Source organism: Tursiops truncatus, chromosome 1 (genome assembly GCF_011762595.2).
Source record: "Tursiops truncatus isolate mTurTru1 chromosome 1, mTurTru1.mat.Y, whole genome shotgun sequence".
In the NCBI taxonomy this organism is placed as follows: Eukaryota; Metazoa; Chordata; class Mammalia; order Artiodactyla; family Delphinidae; genus Tursiops; species Tursiops truncatus.
This window is the reverse complement of record NC_047034.1, coordinates 94,806,830-94,824,024: the sequence shown is the minus strand read 5'-3', so window position 1 is coordinate 94,824,024 and position 17,195 is coordinate 94,806,830.

Genomic DNA, 17,195 nt, shown 5'->3' with positions numbered 1-17,195 from the left:
TTTAAGCGAGCTGAAATACTCTTTTATATGGTGAAACGCTTCCATATATTTGTTGGCTAATGAACATGATATCTTATAAAATGACATTTTATATACCATACATGGCAGAGCAGAGCGGTCGAAACGCAATCATAATGCTAAAACAGTACTTCTGGTCTGGCCATCGTTCCTTGTCAGCGTTGTAAGGACTTCCAGGCCTGCTTGTCAGCTCTGAGCTAGCCAGCCTCCTTCCATCATTTGGCTTTCAGGGCTCCCTAGCACAGGGGTCTTGTTAGATCAGCTTTATGATTAGATGCCAGAGTAGTCACTTAGATCCAGATGTGGTTACCTTCCAGCAGTTGAGGGGCCTTCAGAAGGTTTCCTATTCTATTTAGATCTTCGAGTCAGTGGTTGCCTTCAAATGCCTCTGGGAACCAGGCAGAGAACTTATTGGAGTGAAGTGAGTCAGGTAGGATTGTGACGAACTTGAGAGGAAAGTCCATCTCAGTGGCGAAGTCCTTACCTCCTCCAGTCCTTTGCTGCCAGCTGAGAATGGGAGCCCAGTGTTTTGAGGTGTTCCAAAGGAAGCTGGAAATATGGATTTTGATGTGTAATCTCCTGATTTTTAAATGTTAGTAACTGATTCAATTTCAGAATAACCTTATATAGGCCAAATGTCAAATGACAGTAGCTACGGTGACCTCAGGGCTCCTATTTGTCACTTGATTTAAGTAGGAATAACTGAGCTGCTCAGTCTAGGTCCAGCATTAGTGTTAAATCAGTCCCACGTTGAAGCAGTCTCCTTCCGTTGGCCTGGGGTGTGACAGCCCATGGTGGATTTGGGAAACAGGTTAGATTGGGTTCTGGGACTTAGGGTTAGAAAAGCTTCTTGGTTGGTGTGTCTGATCATTGGAGGCTACCACATATCTGAATGGGATGTCCTAGCTCCTGGATTTCCACTGCGTGGTGATAATGGATATCAAACCACTAGTGTCTCAACCTTTCCAAAATGTGCCATCTCATATAATGCAGTAGCATAATGACAACATCAGCCATGCATATTGGATGCTGCAGTACTTTCTAAATGTTGGTTCCCTCCGTCACCCTCCTTTCTAAAATTACTTTAAAAATTAAAAGCTTTAAAAAGTGTATGAGTGGGCTTTCCTGGTGGCGCAATGGTTGAGAGTCCACCTGCCGATGCAGGGGACACGGGTTCGTGCCCCGGTCCGGGAAGATCCCACATGCCGCAGAGCGGCTGGGCCCGTGAGCCATGGCCGCTGAGCCTGCGCGTCCGGAGCCTGTGCTCCTCAACGGGAGAGGCCACAACAGTGAGAGGCCCGCGTACCGCAAAAAAAAAAAAAAAGTGTATGAGCAAGTCTGACTTTTCCACTAGCTATACACAATAATCCTATGAACTGTGTATCACTACCTATTCCCTCAGGATGAAGAATCTTAAACTAATGAGGTTAATCAACCTCCCCCAAGAAGCTGAGCTATGCTTTTCCATTACACAGAGCAGCCAAGAAAACTTCCTCAGGCTTCCCAGACTCATAATCACAGATCCATTGAGTTGGAACGGACCTTAGAGAGTCACATGTCCAACTGTCTCAATGTGGCTTGCTCCTGATTCCTGATCATTTCTCTTTTCCATATGCTATTTGGAAATCATAGTCTTATTAGAAAGACCCATGATTGAAAGTGAAATATTTGTGTTGCTGGTTGTATTTCCAGTTTTATGCATCCAGCTTTATTTCTTTTAGATTCAGCTAGGTTTTCTTTAGACCCTTAGGCTATTGACCCTTGCTAATTTTTATAACTGGGATAAATGGAGTGCAAGTCTTTGAAATGACAATGATTTTGCTTCTGCAGCAGTGTGAATGCCTGTTAAATTTAGAGGGAATCTCAGATCAAAGCAGAAGGGTGTGGCAAATGTTAATGTAGATGGTAGTGTTCGACCAAACAACCCACCAGAGGGTAAAACGCCATGCTGTAATTTAAAAAATGGTGGAGCGTTTTGTGGTTTGTAATGTCACTGGAAACCCAAGAAAGGCCTTATTTTACGCAATTTGGCCTATTTTGTCGTTTATTTTGATTACAAAAATGTCAAGAGTTATTTTGACATTTAAAAATGCTTATTTCAGTTAAAGTTCGGACTTGTTATGATTTCCCTTTTTTCTTTCTTTTTCTTTTTCTAGGATTGCATTTTGGTTTCCCACACAGCCTTTTCAACTTTCCTGTGTTTCCTTTCTCTCCAGATAACTATGAACATTTTAATTTCGACACAGTATCTGCCACAAAATCAGTTACTTTCGTAGCAGAAGGATCATTTTTGCAGTAGGGATCAGTTTTGCAGGGGTCATGGCATCTGGTCATGGCAGAAAACACCAGGATCTTCCTTGTGATATAAAATGGAAGGTGGAAATATCATTGGAATTTCTTCCATATGAAGAGATTTCCTTCCACAGGAGGAAATACATTGAGAAGTCACAGTCGTCCATTTGGCCTGTGCATGAATTCTGTCCACATCACACACTTCTCAGGTGTGTGACCCTGGAGAAGTTATTCAACCTGTCTGAACCCCTTTATGTATCAAATAATGATGATAATTACAACTTTAAAAGTCTGTTGTGAAAATTAAATAAGATCATGTTTACAATGTCGGGCACAAGATTGGTACTCAATTCACGTCTATTTCTTCATTCATTTAACATGTTTATGGAGCACTTATTATGGTCCAGGCACTGCCAGCACATCTGAGAAAAAATAGACAAAATCTTTGCCCATAGACCGCATTCCCTTTCCTCCCTCCATCCTTCTCAGTCACTTGATACTCCCCACTAAAGCCAGACCACTTAGGATGAATAGCCCTGTTTTGTTTTCAAAGAATTCATTCCTTTGGAAGTCCTACCAGTCAACAAGTACATTTTGTGCTGAGATTGCCTTTTTACTTGAAACCAAAGAAAGAACGTGTGATGGAATTGCAAAATTCAACTTTATTTAATCTATGCTATTTTGGCTTCCTTCCCAAGCTCTTACCTCCTGGTCAGAGGGAGGAATAAAATTGACTAAATACCTGGTTAAAATGTAGTTCCATTCACCTAGAGATGATCATGCTAAGTGAAGTAAGTCAGAGAAAGACAAATATCATATGATATCACATATATGTGGAATCTAAAATAATGATACAAATGAACTTATTTACAAAACAGAAATAGACTCACAGACATAAAAAACAAATGTAAGGTCATCAAAGAAGAAAGCAGGGGGTGTGTGGCGGGGGGGAGCGGGGGATAAATCAGGAGGTTGGGATTAACATATACACACGACTGTATATAAAACAGATAAACAACAAGGACCTACTGAGTAGCACAGGGAACTATACTCAATATCTCGTAATAACTTATAATGGAAAAGAATCTGAAAAAGAATATATATATGTACTGTATGTATATGTATATATATATATGTATGTATGTCTATGTATGACTGAATCACTTTGCTATACACTTGAAACTAACACAACATTGTAAGTCAACTATACTGCAATAAAAATTTTTCAAAAAATATAGTCCCATTCAATATTGGATACTATTCTGCTCCCCTTGGTTAAAAATTCTCAGGCTCACAGGCCACCTCTTCCTCCCCAGCTTGTCTGGAGCAGGGAGAAGGGCTGAGGCTTATGCAGCCTTGGGTGGTGGGAAGAGACAGTGTCTTCAGGCACAGCTGCCTACCCCTCCCTGGCCCTCCAGGCTGTTGTCCCATCCACCTGGTGCTGCTGGCCCTGTGGGTGTTTGTGGCCAGCTTGGGTGGGTGTGACCTGTGGTTGATCTCCCACCCAGTCAAAGTCTGTAGTGGGCTCTGGTTGACCTGCTTTCATTTCAGTTTCCCCTGCTGCCCTTTGAAGTCTGGCTGGCTTTTGTCTGCCTCTGAGGAGCAGAGGGGCCTGAGGTGTCTGGGTCCTCTCTATCTACATCATTCTGTCTGGCCATACTGCACGGACTGGGGCGGGCTGGGTCCCTGGGCTTGTCTGGGGGTGTGCCATATGCAGGGCTACCTCATTTCAGAGTCCATGAGGGTCTCTTGCTCTGCCTTTGGAAGTAACTAACCTTGCTTTCTTAGTGCACGTTTCCCTGCCTGGGCCAAACTCAGAAGAGCTGGGTAAGGGGAGATTAGGACCACCTTCGCTATTTCTCTCTCTGTCTCTCTCCCCTTCTCTTTCTAATTCCCACAATTCCCCACATTAACAAAGACGAGATCTTTCCAGTGTATCTTCTTTCCTGACTTCATTCACCTGGCTAAATCTTAGTGACAAACAGGTTACTCTTTTTTTTCACTTTATTGTGGTAGATCTCTATGATCTGAAGCCTCCATGTATGGTGGTTAAACTACTCAGGTCTCACAAAGGAGTAGAGAGAATTCCTTTTTAAGAGGCTTGCAAAACCCTATTTTTTGAATGACAGAAGCAAAACATTACTCTTTGTCTTGTTCTCTTTCTATAATAAATTCTAACCTTCCTTCCAGGCACATCATTACCTCAGGCAGACCAGTGCAAAGATTTCTACTCAGGATGACAAAAAAGAGAAAAGCACTTTAAACATGTAAGAATTTACTTCTGTTACAGAATGATGGCTCTTGCCATCAAGGAACTCACTGTTTATTTAGCTTTGTGGTCCAGGTGACTGGCCTGTACCCAGATGCTGGTGGTCCTGGGAAGGTGGCTTACCGTCCATGGATTCGGAGTCGGTGGCAGATTACATGATTTCACGTCACGCTTCTCCTCCACCCAGTGGAGTCTCCCTTCTTCTTGCTCTTCAGTACCCTCTTCTTGTTTTCAGTTTTCTCTCCTTGATCGCACACTTGCGCTTTGCTCCCACACTGAACTCACATCCAGGAATGTGGGTGCCCAGAAAGGCACACCGCTTCTCTCGTCCGTACATCCGCACTGACAGCCCCTTTGCTCCAGCTCTTCTTCCAGATCTTTCTCTCTTGTCCTTCTATATATGTGAACATTGATTTCTTAATGTGCTGATAATCATTGCTATACTTTATCGAGTACATTTTACATAGTAGAGATGAGAAAGGTCCTTTTATTTGGCTCTCTCATTTAATCCTGAGAACGCCCATTGTGTGCAGGAGGAAAGAGAGGCTCAGAAAAGTTAGAACATTTTTGCTCAACACTACTGAACCATCCTTTCCCTAGTTCTCCATTTTATCCAAAACTACCTTCCAGGAAGATTTCAAATAACCTCTGCCTTTTGAAAGCTTCATCAATTTTGGCAGATTTGCTTTCTCTGTTCTTATAGAGATGTGTCTATATCTCTTTTATAGCACATATTACAGTCTGCCTTGTATGATAGTTAATTGTAAGAATTTCTCCTCTACTGTATTATAAATCTTTGAAGGCAAGGATTAGCTTTTACTGATATATTCCTTGCTCCCAGAACCTAATAATACAGTAGCATCGAACATAATGGACACTTTAAAAAATGTCAAATATCTTGCAGTTTGTTGAAAAAGTATTTAATAAATTATTCATTCATTTGTTAAAAATTAGTCTACTGTGTCAATTACTATTAAACAAATGACAAATAAATGATAAGTAAAATTAGAAATTATCTCTGTCCTTGAAGAGACTTCATTTATTGGGTAAGGCAGACTATCAAATAATCAACTGAATAAATTGAAACTTTAATAAGTAAGAAAAAAGACTACAGAACCAATAATTAGCAGAGCTAGGACTTGAACCCAGATTTCAATGGTCTCAAAGCCCATTACACTAAGGCACACTGCTCTGAAAAAAGGTTTAGATTTTTGGGTGAAGATTTTATATAAACTGAATTATCCTACAATAACTCTGAATATGGAACTTAAAAATTATCTTATAGGGCTTCCTTGGTGGCACAGTTGTTGAAAATCTGCCTGCCAATGCAGGGGACACGGGTTCGAGCCCTGGTCTGGGAGGATCCCACATGCCGCGGAGCAACTAGGCCCGTGAGCCACAATTACTGAGCCTGCGCGTCTGGAGCCTGTGCTCTGCAACAAGAGACCCCGCAATAGTGAGAGGCCCGCACACCGCGATGAAGAGGGGCCCCCACTTGCCGCAACTAGAGAAAGCCCTCGCACAGAAACGAAGGCCCAACACAGCCATAAATTAATTAATTAATTAAATTTTTAAAAAATTATCTTATAATAACTATCTAAAAATCATTATAGCTGGCCCTCCATATCCATGGGATCTGCATCCAACCCACATTCAGTCAACCACAGATGGAAAATATTTGAAAAACAAAAATTCCAGAAAGTTCCAAAAACCAAAACTTGAATTTGCTACACACCGGTGACTATTTCTTTACAAAGCATTTACCTTGTATGTACAACTACATAGCATTTACATTGCATTTGGTACTATAAGTTATCCAGAGATGATTTAAAGTATGCTGGAGGATGTGGATTGCTTATATGCAAATCCTACACCGTTTTCTATAAGGGACCTGAGCATCGGTAGATTTTGGCGTCTGTGGATTTGGGGCCTGGAACCAATCCCCCGTGGATACCAAGGGGCAACTGTACTTTGAAGGGAAGAATGGGGAACTCCTTTTCAGAGATGATTAATCCTTGATGCAATTCTGTTAGAAGTGCTGACTAATGGTCTGATGACTGCTTATTTTGATCTTGGTGTTGGTAAAGAGGGCAGTACAAGTCAGGAAATGAAAAGAAACACAGATTTCGGACGCTCAAAATTGCTAACAGTGGAGGTCTTCATATTATTTTGGTTCCAGCTTTTTTTTTTCCTGGGCTAATTTAACCACTTCCTCTTCCATTCTTCTGTTTTGTCCTTGAAGGCCAAATTGTTTTTCCCTTTTCTGTTTAGGTTATTATTAATTTAAAAAATCATATTTAATTTCCCATTTTTTAGCATCTTTTACCACCCACTCTTATCTTCTTCCCTTTCTTTATATTTTCCGTCTTATTCTCTTGTTTTACTTCTTGTATCCTCGCTCACATGCTCTGCCCCATTGTTACTGAAAATCAAATATACTGGAATCCTAATCTCTAAAATCCTGGCCATCACAGGTAAGGCCCTTTGAAGTTTGCTTTCAGCCTCTGTTCATGGATGGTCAACTCACTCACCAATTACAACTGTGCTATTGCAGCATTTGGAGGTGGTGTGTGGAGCCCTGCCTGTATACTTTTTTATTCTGTGAGGTTTTGCTAAAAATAATGGGTGGCTAGATAAAAAAAAAAACCCTGATTGGGCATTCACTCTAGAAAAAAGTGAGTGGGTGTGTCTTTGGGAATGAGAAGGAAGATTAATTCTACCTAAAAATGTATAGTTATTTGCTATGAGTTACTTCTCAGCATCCTCTTGAATCGCGGTCGACTTAGTATCAGAACAAAATGATGATTCAGGGTGGTTAAGTGACTGACATTTTAAGGACTAGGGAAGGGAGAGGGATAAAAGAAGGAGAACTTTCAAAAAGACTATACAAACTAAAACTAAAGCATGTTTAAATCTCTTTCCTCTGCTGTTGCCTTTCCCTTTTCCCTCCGATTTCCTTGATTGGCTTGTCCTTAAGGGAAACAGGGAGGATTCCTATTGGGCACCCCTTCTCAGAACAAAGAAAGATCTCCAGGTTCCTGTTTCAGAGGAAGGGGGTAGGGGTGCAGATCCTTTATGGCCTGGAAGAAGTCAAGGCTATTTCCTCAAGTTTCTCTGTTATTTTGAGATGCATGATTCTTTGTCTGAAGCTGCTGTGACCTTTCAGGAAACTTCACTACTGGTGATATCAGAGGCACTTGGAAGAAATAACTGGTTATTGATGGGCATAAGGTGTTAGTAAAGACCAACTTCAATGTGTAATATTTATTAATTGTTAAATTTTAAGAAGTTTTAAGAAAATTTTAAGAGGGGAAGCTGGGAAGAAAATTTTAAGAGAGAATAGCATTGACATATATACACAACCAAATGTAAAATGGTTAGCTGCTGCATAGCTCAGGGAGATCAGCCCAATGCTTTGTGATGACCTAGAGGGGTGGGTTAGGGAGGGTGGGAGGGAGGCTCAAGAGGGAGGGGATATGGGGATATATGTATGCATATGGCTGATTCACTTTGTTTGTTGTACAACAGAAACTAACACAACATTGTAAAGCAATTATACTCCAATAAAGATATTAAAAAAATAATAAAGGCAGCAGAGAAAAAATACAAATGATTTTTAAAGGAAAATAAAAAGAAAACTTTAAGAAATGATTTGTATAAACAGGGGTATTGTCGAATCACATAACATCTGTATCCATGAGTTTTATTTTTGTACATGTCATTTAATCCAAGGGTCCCTGCAGAATAACATGTGCATTTAGAGCCATCCACGATGTCCAGCCTGAGGTGACAGACGATGGTGCATATATCCGGATGAGACTCTTTACTCATTTTTTTTAACTGAAGTATAGTTGATGTACAATATAAGTTACAGGTGTACAGTATGGTAAATCACAATTTTTAAAGGTTATCCTCTTAACACCCTGAGCAGAGAAGTGGTATGTTCAGGGGGATCTGCTTCTGGCCCCTTCGCCAAATCCTCTGCTTTACTTTCTTTGGGAGTGATGCCATAACATCCTGCCAGAAGTGACAGGGGGAGAAATGCAGTCAATATGCTGATCTTCACAAAGAAGCAGTCACCAATCCACTTGGAACAGGGCGTGCGTTCTGCATCACGTTTCTAGTTGTGACCAGGCCTAGCTTTAAAATTTAGCCTTCTTTACCAGGCCCAGGCCTGTCCTTAACCAGAAAACGGGCTTTTGGATTGAAGTGGAGGAACACTAATTGACTGATAGGGGTAAACAGATCCAGACAAGCCCAGGGGAATCAGTAATGAGAAACAAACAGGGATGCATAGCAGATACAAGGGAGGAAATTAAAACAACAACAACAACAACGACAATTTAGCCTCTCAGTGTGCTTTCTTATACTTTTTCTTTTTAATTCTAATTAGGGTCTCATTCAAAGGACTTAAGGGGCAAGGAGTAGCTTCCCAAAAGAAAAGTTTAGACTTATAAAAAGAGCATTCTTTTCCTATAGGTCAAATAAGCATAATCAGTTCGGGAAAATACTCCCTGGAAACTATGAAAACATAACATCATATTAGGAAGATCAGCCAATAAGGTGGTCAGAGAGCCTATTGGACCAATCAGGAAATGTGATTCTAATGGCTCTCTGGGCCCTTCTTTTCTAGCAGGGATTACAAACACTCCTTCTCTTTAAAATGTCACCTTCAGGGACGTGTTGCCAGCCCTTTCAGTTGTAATCCCCAAAGGAAAAAGGGAGATTTAATAAGAACTGTGGGATGCCAATATTCAGATAAATTTCAACTTCCAGAGACAAATACAACCAAGATTTCCAGCAATTTTAACAATATGCTTGTCATTATAAGCAGGCTTCACTGAATCATGTGGTTTTCAAAATTTAGGAGGCAGGCTAACTCTATAAGAAGAAACTAAATTTATAGAAAACAGAGACTAGAGGTAAAAAAAAAAAAAATCCCCCAAACCAAAACCTCTGTTATTTGGTTGCCGGGGTAACTATTCCTGATTGGAATAAGACAGACATGTGATACAAGAACATAGCTGGTTCCTCTGAACACAGCTTTACCATATCTCTTTGTGCTTGAACTTTATGGGAGAGAAGGGACAAAGTTTTCTTTCTCATTGTACAGAGAGAGATGCAATGGAGGTAGAGTGGAAATAAGACAATTTCGAGTGAGGAAGAGGCACTGATTGCCCTCTTTCTGATAAATTGCAAGCCCGCAGTGAAGGGATGGAACGCTTCTGGCATTCAAGTAGTTAAGAGATTCTGAGGTCAAAGCCACAAACACCAGTGAAGGTATGCATAGGCTTTTCAAAACTCAGAAAGCTTCTTTGAGAGGAGAGCAGGAATTAGAATAAGCTAATGTTGCTTAACTCTTGAAATTGGTTGTTAGTAACTCACCAAGCCCAGGAGATACTCAGCTTCTAGAGGGCATTCCAAACTCAGCCCCATCAAAACAATGGCACGTGTTGAAAAGAACAAAGTCAGACCAGAGCAGAAGAAAGGAAAGAACTCCCAAACCTATATCTGATACAATTATGAGTTGCAAGCAGAGAGAGGAGGAACCACAAAATTTGTATGTAAATGACAGGGTTTACCAGGGACCTGATACCGGCTCTAAAATGAACTTCTATTTTTTTTTATTTACAAAAGTAATGCATATAGAAAAATTAATAACTACTGATAAAATTTTAAAATAAAAACATCACCTGTATTTTCAATACTCAGAGCTAACTTTATATTTGGATCATAATCACTTAATACATGCTAGCCATTTAAAAAAATAATATATATACTTCCATACATATCTATCTATTGACCTGCATTTTTAAAAATCCTCATTTATTGCTAAACTATTTTCCCATGTTTATAAACACATTTAATAGTTATATTTTATAGTCTTTGTCTTACCACAAATATCTGTATGCTTTACAACATAACAAGATAGAATGGAGACCATCTTGGCTGTATCTGGAAACCAACAAACCTTATCTGTAAATGCAATGAAATCCCTCTAGTCAGGAAAGAGATTATAAAAACAACAGAGTCTCAAAGGGAAAAAATATGTCAAAGATCGAATGTGCACACGTTTATTTGAATATATGCAAAGATATGGACTAAAGAAACGAAGATTCAATTTGAGCCCAGACAAGAGAAAGGAGCCCCTCCCTTCCTTGCTACACGACCCCTCCCTCTTCTCCTTCCCCTCCCTCCCTTCTTTGTCGCCCCAGATGTGCTCTTGCTGGCTGGGGTCACTCCAGGATTTCCTGATTATAATGAGGAAACACAGCTGATCAAGCCAATGAGTTTAGATTGAGATCTATCACCTTTTGACCTTTAGCCCCACCCACCCTCTGTTTACCAGTCTGAGAGTTGGCACAGATGACTCTAAATGGAAGAAAAAAGAAAGAAGGCAAAAAAGCAAAGTGACATGTGCCAGCTTTGCAAGCCACACCTTGTTCTCTCTTCCTGTGTAATGATGAGAAGCAGAGCCTTGGGCCATTATATTGATAGTTTAGGGTAGGAACAGAGCTGCAGTGTACAAGCAGATTATTTACTTCTCAAAGCAATTATATCTCATTGAGAAAATACAAGACATCAGTTGGAACTTCTTTATTGTCTCACCACCGAATCATTAATTCTGCTCATACCTTTTCCCATCTTCTTTTCTCCTGGTCCTGCTCTTACCAAAGGCCAGTCTCTCCAGTTCTGCCCTGGGACCCACTGCCTCTGCCCACTAGACTTCGATTCCATTTCTTCTCTTAACTCTTCTCCAGCATTCGTCCATCTCTTCCTCCAACTTGCAAACATACTTTCGTAGCTATCAAATGAAAAAGCAAGCACAAATTAAAAAGATGCAAAATCCTCTTTGAACTCTTGTCTCCTTCCAGCTACCATCCCCGCCTATGCTTATGTTCCCTTTTACAGTAAAACTCAAAAAAGTTTTGTTAATATGCTGACTCTCCTGCCTGAACTTCATTTTATCCTTCAACACACTCTAATCTGGCCTCTGTCTCTACTAGCCACTAGAAGAGCTTTGGTCAAAGTTAACAATGACCTCCAGGCTGACAAGGCAATGGCCATGCTCTGTCTTATACTTGTCAGCCTCTCAGCATCATTCCATATGGTGAACCATTCCATCCTTCTTTCTTGATTTTAGTGACACTTTCTGTTTTATTTTTCTCTTTCTTTTTGTCTTATTTATTTATTTAAATTGAAGTATGGTTGATATTCAATATTATGTTAGTTTCAGGTGTACTAAATGGTGATTTGACATTTGCATACATTAGGAAATGCTCACCACAATAAGTCTAGTATCCACTTGTACCCACACAGAGTTATTACAATATTACTGACCATATTCCTTATGCTGTATATCACATCCCTGAGGCTTACTTATTTTATAATTGGAGGTTTGTACCTCTTAATCCCCTTCACCTATTTTGCACCCTCTACCCTATCCCCTGGGTTTTCTTTTACCATACTGACTGTCTTTTCTCCATCTCTGTCACCAGCTCTCTAGCTAGTTTTTAAGAGTTTGACGTAGGGCTAGGTTTTGAGACCTTTTTATTTTACTCTCTGCATTTTCTCCTCAGTGAGCCCATCCACGGCCCAAATTATCATCTACGTGCTGATTACGTCTATGATGGAGGCTGTGGTTCACCATCCAGATATTCTCTTCAGGAGTAAGGCACTCATTTCCCCAGCTGAACTATTGGCAGCTCGCAGTTTATTCCCTCCTTGAGTATTGTCCTCGGCCCAAGATTAAACCCTTTCCCCCAGGACAGCCTGCATCCAATGCTGGTTGAAGCAAGGGTACAAAGGCCATCCGTTCGGGACAACTCTGAAGGGTCATGCCAGTTCCAGAGCTCCTTGTAGAATTGGCAGTGGTCTCTGTTACAACTCCATCACAGTTCAGCTTCTCCTCCTGCCCAGTCATGCATCCCCTACTTCCATACAGATATGGTTTCCAAGAGCATCTCTGTGGTAGACACTGTGATGCACCACCCAAATGCCCATTCAGGAATGGAGGACTTAATCACTACGACTTCTGGGAATGCACCGGCAAACATATAAGTCCTCTTCGGGGCAGCTCACATCCAATGACTAATCAACATAGGGACAAAAAGGCTTGACGCTCTCACCCCAGCTTGGGATGGCACTGAAGGGTCATCCTAATTAAGAAGCCCCCTAGGGAAGGGGAAAGGGAATATTTCAACATTGCAAGGAACACGGAGTCTGAGTTGATATCCAGAGATCCAGTGTCATCCTGGTCCTTCCCATTAGAGTAGAGATTTATAAGGGCAGGGAAAAAAAAAAAAAAATTCTTGGCTAAGTTCCAGTGACAGGGGATACACTAGGTCCCCAGACCTACCTGATGATCATTTCTCAAACTCCTAAGTGCATAACTAGAATTGACATATTTGCAGTTAGAGGAACCCCCGTACTGGATCATTGGCCTGCAGGGAAAGAAATATCAGAGTGAAGAAGATGAAGCGGAAATCTCTGAAACTGCCCTAGCCCTCCCCAGCCAAGATAGCAAACAACGGAAAATTGCATCCTGGGAGTAGGGGGATAGTAGAGATTCATGCTACCATTAAAGACCTAAAGGAGGGCTTCCCTGGTGGCGCAGTAGTTGAGAGTCCGCCTGCCGATGCAGGAGACACGGGTTCATGCCCCGGTCCGGGAGGATCCCACATGCCGTGGAGCGGCTAGGCCCATGAGCCATGGCCGCTGAGCCTGCGTGTCTGGAGCCTGTGCTCCGCAACGGGAGAGACCACAACAGTGAGAGGCCTGCGTACCGCAAAAAAAAAAAGACCTAAAGGATGCAGGGGTGATAGTCACTACTCGCTATCATATCTTCATTTAAGTCACCTGCAAAAACTGGATGGTTTTGGAGGGTGACTTGTAGAAAACTACAAGCTCAAACAAGTGATATCCCTGATTGCAGCTACTGGGCTGGATGAGGTTTTATTGCTAGATAAATATGACAAAATAGGTTAATAAGACCTTAGGTACATGGTCTATGGTAATTAATTTAGGAAATGTGCTTTTTAAAATTCCAATTAGAAAGAGGATCAGAAACAGTTTTTACTCATGTGACATAAATAATATTCAGTTGCAGCTTTAACTCAGGACTATGTTGACTCTCTTCCTTCTGAAGTTATATAGTCTGAAGATATTTGCATCATCTTGAAATCCCACTGAAAATGATATGGATTCATTCTGTCAATAATGTCATGCTGATTGAAGACTATGCTAGAAGACTTCATAAGATACATGTAAGATAAATATGTACTATGATGATTCAGGGACCTGACACTTTGGTGACATTTTTATGGATCTGGTGATCAGGAGAGGGCTGGGCTATCCCCTCCAAAGTAAAAGACACATCTTGCACCTACTACCACAGAGGAGGAAGCACAGTACCTTCTTTGGGTTCTGGGGACACAGTAGGCATGTTTGGGTTCTGGGAACAGTACATCATACACCTAGGAATACCCTTAGCTTTGTGTGGGGCCCAGAGCAGGAAAGAGCTCTGCAGTAGGTCAAAGCTATGGTGCAAGAAGGCCTGTCATTTGGACTAAATGGCTGACACCTAACTACATTGGAAATGTCAGTTGTGGGGCTCACCAAATCATAAATTGGGGCCAACCCAGCAGCAGTCTGTCAAAATGGTTCATCTGCAATCATACCAGAGTATGACCAGAGGGCATGAGTACACTGCATGTCACTCTCTAGAGCTGCACCTGTGCTCTTCCTTCAGCTCACACCTATGGCCATATTAGGGATCTCTGATCAGCTGAGGGAGGATGAAAAAGCCTGAGCTTGGTTTGTCAACAATTGGTCTTGGTACATGTGTGCAAGCTAAAAATAAACAACAGTTGCATTATTGCTACAATCAGGGTTGCCCTTGAAAGATAGTGGGGAGGGAAAATTTTCCCAATGGAAAGAGCTGTTAGAGATACACCAAGTAATCCACATTGTATGAAAGAAAAAGTGGCACAGATAGCTTCAAGGATGAGCTCTGTCATATATTTAAAGTAGAAATAACACAAATCTAACACAAACTTCTTTAAAATATAATTTGATTAATAGATACAGTGAGGACTTCCCTGGTGGTGCAGTGGTTAAGAATCTACCTGCCAATGCAGGGGACACAGTTTCGAGCCCTGGTCCGGGAAGATCCCACATGCCTTGGAGCAACTAAGCCTGTGCGCCTCAACTGCTGAGCCTGCACTCTAGAGCCCACGAGCCACAACTACTGAGCCCATGTGCCACAACTACTGAAGCCCGCACGCTTACAGCCTGTGCTTCCTAACAAGAGAAGCCACCACAATAAGAAGCGCGCGCACCGCAATGAAGACTAGCCCCCTCTCACAGCAACTAGAGAAAGCCCGCACGCAGCAACGAAGACCCAATGCAGCCAAAAATAAAATAAATTAAAAGAATAAAATAAAATAAAACATATATTTGAGTTAAAAAAATAGATACAACGAAATTCCAGTCAAAATTTAAATAGATGTTTTTTGTAAATTTAAAAATTCATATGGAAATGCACATTGAATAACCAAAAGAAACTTGACAAAGAGAGAACAAATACATTATTTGATGTCAAAACTTATTATACAACTACAATAATAAACACACTGTGATATTGAAACCAGGCGGGGCCTTGTGGGGCTCCCAGGCACATGGAGGTCATTTTTTGCTGCACTCAGCCCCCCTCCCCATTCCTTGTAGGCAAGACTCCAGCCTCCATGACCTTCCCTGAATTCCAAAGGGAAGATTGTTTATCAGGGGAGGAGCAGTCAAGAAACCACCTGAAATTTACAAGCAGCTCATGCAGCTCAATAACAAAAATACAAACAACCCAATCCAAAAAAGGGTAGAAGACCTAAATAGACATTTCTCCAAAGAAGATATACAGACTGCCAACAAACACATGAAAGAATGCTCAATATAATTAATCATTAGAGAAATGCAAATCAAAACTACAATGAGATAGCATCTCACACCAGTCAGAATGGCCATCATCAAAAAATCTAGAAACAATAAATGCTGGAGAGGGTGTGGAGAAAAGGGAACACTCTTGCATTGTTGGTGGTGAATTGGTACAGCCCCTAAGGAGAACAGTATGGAGGTTCCATAAAAAACTACAAAGAGAACTACCATATAACCCAGCAATCCCACTACTGGGCATATACCCTGAGAAAACCAAAATTCAAAAAGAGTCATGTACCAAATGTTCATTGCAGCTCTATTTACAATAGCCCGGAGATGGAAACAACCTAAGTGCCCATCATCGGATGAATGGATAAAGAAGATGTGGCACATATATACAATGGAATATTACTCAACCATAAAAAGAAACGAAACTGAGCTATTTGTAATGAGATGGATGGACCTAGAGTCTGTCATACAGAGTAAAGTAAGTCAGAAAGAGAAAGACAAATACCGCATGCTAAAACATATATATGACATTTAAGAAAAAAAATGTCATGAAGAACCTAGGGGTAAGACAGGAATAAAGACACAGACCTACTAGAGAATGGACTTGAGGATATGGGGAGGGAGAAGGGTAAGCTGTGACAAAGCGAGAGAGTGGCATGGACATATATACACTACCAAAGGTAAAATAGATAGCTAGTGGGAAGCAGCCACATAGCACAGGGAGATCAGATCGGTGCTTTGTGACCACCTAGAGGGGTGGGATAGGGAGGGTGGGAGGAAGGGAGATGCAAGAGGGAAGAGATATGGGAACATATGTATATGTATAACTGATTCACTTTGTTATAAATCAGAAACTAGCACACCATTGTAAAGCAATTATACTCCAATAAAGATGTAAAAATCTAAAGATTTTAAAACAAAACAACAACAACAAAAAAAGCATACAGTATCAATAAATACAGTACAGTACTCTAAATGTAAAAAAAAAAAGAAACCACCTGAGGCAAGATTAAAGGGACCAGAGAAGCTCAACAAGATTAGGATACTGACCATGTGAGATGAGATTAAAGGAGTGCAGACCCTGCACACACCTTAATCTTGTCAGAGACCCCACCCTTGAACCACTGCTATAAAACCCTTCATCACCATCCTCTGGGGTTGGGACAATTAGTTTTCCAAAGCAGGAGCCTGCTGTGTCCCCCTTTGCCTGGCAAAGCAATAAAGCTATTTTTTCTACTTTACCCAAAACTCTGTCTCTGAGATTCTATTCTGTACCAGTGCAGAGCCTTTGACATCAGTATCAACATAAGTATAGAAAAACAGATCAGTAGAGTAGAAAAGAGTTCAGAAATACTCCTACACATATATGTTTACTAGAATTTCAAAAAAAAAAAAGCACCAAGGCAATTTTAATGGGAAAGGGAAAGTCTTTTCAACAACCATGAGGGAAAAACTAAACATGTGGGGTTGGAAGGGGATGAACTTGTTCTCTATCTCACACCACACAGAAACATTAATTCAGGGTGAATCAAAGACCTAAAATGTAAAGCTAATCAAATCAAAGACCTAAATGTAAAACTAAAAGTATAATGCTTCCAGAAGTACATAATAAGCATAGTAAGCTTTGTGACTTTGGGGCAAATATTTGGGCAAAAAGCACTAAACATAAAAGGGAAAA